This window comes from Wolffia australiana, chromosome 4, assembly GCF_029677425.1.
Source record: "Wolffia australiana isolate 7733 chromosome 4, ASM2967742v1".
Classification (NCBI taxonomy): Eukaryota; Viridiplantae; Streptophyta; class Magnoliopsida; order Alismatales; family Araceae; genus Wolffia; species Wolffia australiana.
The window spans coordinates 4,100,001-4,105,212 of record NC_135838.1 but is presented as its reverse complement, the minus strand read 5'-3'; positions in this window follow the sequence as shown (position 1 = coordinate 4,105,212).

Here is a 5,212-nt window from a genome sequence, read left to right as displayed (position 1 = left end):
ACTAATTTTCCCTTGAGCCTTTCAAAATCCACCCCGATTAAAAGCATAGGTTCCCAAGGCCTCAACCTTGTTAGTTGGGCTTCTTACTCACCCTAGGTATCTTACAAAGTGTTATCCAAGAATTGGAAGCTTGATCTCACAATCCCTTTGTCTCTTTGGCCTCCATTGGTTTTAGATGTTTCCTTGTCTGCTATCTTGCATATATAGTGCTTCTCAAACAACTTAATATTCACCTATGTCTCTCAAAACTCCGTGGTGATGAGCTGATTTCATGCCTCTTCTTCATAGGTCTTCATTGACCTTCTTGTCCATGACAATAAAGGATTGCCTATCCTACCAATATTTTATCTTTAGTGGAAAATTCATGCCTTGAGATATATGTTGGGAAATTTCAGGGCTTCAATTGCTAATGATCCAAACTTGATTGTGTAGCCAACCAATTGAATATGGATATGAAAACCAAGAACATAGAAAAAACCAAAACATCACCTTTTCATGGATCGAATCTGTGATTTCTTGGTTCCTCAAGTGAGCATCATCAAACTGTTCATATATCTGCCCTCTAGACATATCCACACAATCTTCATGAACTCTGTTGCTGAAAATTTGATTTCCTCTCCATCCAATCCCCCCTGAAAGAAGCACTAAGGAAAGATGAAGAGAAGCAAGAGGGGGCACTCAAACTAATGTGTATGGATATCAAGAGAGGATACCCCTCTATTTATACTGTATGGAGAAAATTGCATAAAAGTCCCTATTCTTGGAAATAATTAATAAGAGTTTCTAATCTTTGAGTATATCCACAAATTTCCATAAACTTGTGTTTGTGATCCTCTTGGGCCATGTATAAGTCTATTTAATAATTTCAAAGTCCTAATAGCCTTTATTATGCCAACCTCATTAATTAACTATATCACATACAGATTAATTAAGCAAGGATTGATGTAACCCAATCGATTGGTTAAGTTGCGTACACGCGGGGTCCCAGCTACACCTTGTATCCTAGAATACACAAAAGAGTATATCAACTCTCATATAACCTTTACCACTATGAGTTACCGTTTATGTATAATCCTTTATCATCTAAAAAATTCCCAATGACTTAGGGTACGGTTAATTGTCAAACCCTTATCATTCATTCTAATCAGTACTGACGCACAACAAAATCATCAGAGACCAAATTCTCTAATATTTCCACTACCATGGCCAGGGATTTGAATGAATTATCTTCGTTGAGTCAATCTCCCATGATATTGAGGGCACATAATCTCATCTTCACCACACAATCACCTTCGAGGACTTATTGCTGCATTTGATCTAGGATAGTTTGGAATCCCTGGAATAGAGACTCATAGGTCATACTCAAAATATAACCATCCATCCACAAAGTGTCTTTGGTGTCTCAGGTTTAAGGATCATTTACACAACCAGGACAAGAATCAATCTGATTTGCAATAAGACTAATACCGTTCAGGGATTTATACGGATCAATTCAGTTAACTCTCTTCTCAAATAGCACCTACTATCTATCTGTAATGCCTACATACCTAAAACTACGAGATCAGCCATACTCATCATATGAGTAGGACTAAAAAATATTTTTCTATTTATATATTTTGATGTCCTTCTCGAGTATCCTTTGAACATGAATGTTTAGAACACGCATTTAAAGCCTAGCGATCAGCGTATCATTCTCTTAGTGATTCCTTGTATTCATGCAATTCATTATAATGCATGTGTGATGCCTATAATTTGAATTACATGAATATATGCAATTATAACCATCACACATGTATTATGATGAATATGTATTTTACTAATGAATACGGAACAACATGTGGAATGTGCACTTGGCTTGCAAGCTACATATATTTCCAATAATAAATTGAGCTGATATTTTTAATTTTCACAAAAGCTTCTCAAGTTTGGAACAAAATTTAGTTTGCTCGTATAAATATATATAATTTTTTATCAAATTTGAGTAAATTCATAGTGATAATTTTTTTGACTTCTGCGGTACCTATTTTATTGATAACTAATAGGATATATAGTGTTTCTGCGTGTTATGAGACCAAATAGATGAAAAAAATAGACAATTATCTAGAAATAACTGTCTATAGCTGCTCTTCAAAAAAAGTAGATAGAATTCAATCAGGAAACGCTGAATAATTAATCCAAAAACTCAGTGATAAGCCGAAAATAGGGGTAAAAACGATACAATTTTTAGCCATTATCGTTGTGAATTTTGGCTTATGCAATAAAATTTATAAGAACTCCACTTAAGACGTATAGTGATAAGTACGAGTGTCGTCCAAGGGAAGCTAGTAAGGAATTCGATTTGGTGATTGTATTGGTCGTTTCACTCTGATTAAACTGAATTTGATCTTCAATGAGGATCAAGTCACCCTAATTAGATGAGAATTTAGAAAGGGGGGTAGAAGAGTTGAGATGAATAGAAGAAATATGGAGATCTAAATTGGCTTCTTTGATCCTAATAAAAGGATCCAATAGGTCAATTAGAGAGGTTAAAAGGGAATTTTTAATTTGAGTTTGGTTTGTTTTTGCAACTTTGATAATTCAGAACTGAAATGGGGGTAATTTAATCTCCTAAGAATTAAAACTAATTTTTTTAGAGTTTTTCTTTGGAATGCAGTTGAATTCTTAGTTGAATCCCTCAAATTCTCCTCTCAATCCTAATCAGGGCTTGTACATGCCGCTCAAGCCAAGCGATTTAGAATTTCAGATCAAAACCAAGAAGAAGAAACAAGAAATTGAACTAATCTCATTCAAAATGCACAAATCCAAATACAATCAAGGAAAAAGTACCAGATAACTTGATCCAGGGTGGGACTCCTCTCTGTCTTGCAGCTGTGATAGAGAACCATCAAGAATGAGCTCCCCCTCTCGAAATTTAGCTTTTATACTTAGGTTATATGGTAAAAATCACCATTTTACCCCTGTTTAGTACTTAATATTTATCTATCAATATAGGCAGGATTTGAATGATCCAACCATACAGATAGAAAGAGGGGATCAAGACAAACAAATCCATAAAAAAATCATCTCAATCGGACTTCAGGATCAAAAGTTATTAATAAATCAATTTTAAACCAATTGAATCCATTGGATTTAAAATTGATTTATTTATTAGTTTCATTTTTAAACACGTAATGATTGGCACATTTTGAATCCTCCTTTTTGCAGAAAAGTCCTTAAAAAGTCTGGAATTGCTTTTGGACGCCGCCCAAAAGTAATTGCGTATATGCCCCTGGCGCACTCTCTCTCCTCCTATTTCTCCTAAAAACATTAAAAATATATATTAAAAATTGCAATAAAACCATGTAAAATTTTAAATTTGATCTTTACGCCTGCAGTGGCGACCGAGAGCTGTTTTCAAGGTCTTTGTAACGAAAGTTCGCAAAAAGGCCCTTGAAAGTTCAAAAATAATAAAAATACTTCTTTTTCTATTATAAATATACTTTTTTTCCTTGAAATAAATACATTTCCTCTTCAAATAAATCTCAGAAAAATCCTAAAAATTCGTAAAAAATTCTAGAAAATTCTAGAAAATTCACTGATTCATTCCCATGCTGATAAATGTCGAAATAAAATATTAAATATGCCATTTTCATTCAAAAATAATTATTTCGAGCTTCAATAAATCCTTTAAAATTCATAGAATTAACAGAAAATTAGGGAAAAATCAGAAATCACTAGAAAACACTATTTCCATGTAAATATTTGATAACAACCCCATTTTAAGCTCTTTAAATGCATAAAATCATGCTAATAACATGAAATAAAGACAGAAATTAGGGTGTTATCACTCAGTAATCAATAAATACACCAATTAACTTCCATACAACATATTGCTATTACTATTCTTACGCTCTCTAAATCTATAGGTCTACTATGTTTTTGTTTTTTTACATGTCTTTTTGTCCATGGATAGAATCATATCCCTGCTGACCTTTTTCGTAGGTATCCTACAGTGTCTTTCACAAGGGCAAAAAATAAAATAAAAATAAAATAAGAACAACAAAATTGGCAATGAGCATGAAGATAGGAGATAAACAGTCATTTCCTGCAAATCTTTTATGTTTGTTTTGTCTGCATTTCTTTCGATAGAGAAAATGACATCCCTGCTGACCTTTTCCATAGTCATCCTACAATCTCTCTCACAAAGGGCAAAAAAAGAGTAAAATAAGAACACTAAAAGAGGTAATTAGCATAAATATGGGATATAGCCATTCACTTCCTGGCCATCTTTTTATGTTTTTTATCTGTCTTTATCCATGGATAGAATCATATCCCTGCTGACCTCTTTGGTAGTTATCCTATAGTGTCTTTCGCAAGGACAAAAAATAAAATAAAAATAAAATAAGAACAACAAACGATGCGATTAGCATCAAAGATAGTGACAGACGGAAATAGAGAGAGATAGAAAGAGAATCAATAGAGAGAGATAAGAGAGAGAGATTGCAACCTACTGGACAGTCGACATACGAGGAAGAGAACCAATCAGCTTCTGACAACGAGATCGACGTATAAAAACGAATACGACGGTGTTATCCGATGACAACGAACCGACGTGGAGTCATCCCACTTAACATGCAGAGACTACACCCTATTTTTAAGAGAGAGATAGTGACAGAAGAAAATAGAGAGAGATAGAAATTAGAGACAGAAGTACGTGGGATTGCGTTGGAGAGACAGAGGGAGAGGGAGAGGGAGAGAGAGAGAGAAATAAGGGAAGAAAAGAGAGAGAGAAATAAGGAAAGAACAGAGAGAGAGAAATATATATACTTAGAGAGAAAAACGGAGAGAGAGAAGGGGAGAGAGAGAGAGAGAAAGATACAGAGAAATGGAGAGAGAGAGAAGGGGAGAGAGAGAGAGAGAAAGATACAGAGAAAGGGAGAGAGAGGGAGAGAAAGAAAAAAAGAGACAGAGAGAGGGAGAGAAAGAAAAAAAGAGACAGAGAAATGGAGAGAGGAAGAGAGTGTCAGAGAAATGAAGAGAGAGGGAGAGAAAGAGAGAGAAATGGAGAGAGAAAGGGAGATAGAGGGTGAGAGAGGGAGAGAAAGGGCGAGAAAGAAAGAGAGAGAAAAAGAGACAGAAATAGAGAGCGGGAGAGGGAGAGAAAGAGAGAGAGAGAAAAAGACAGAGAAATGGAGAGAGGAAGAGAGAGAAATGGAGAGAAAGAGAGAGAAAG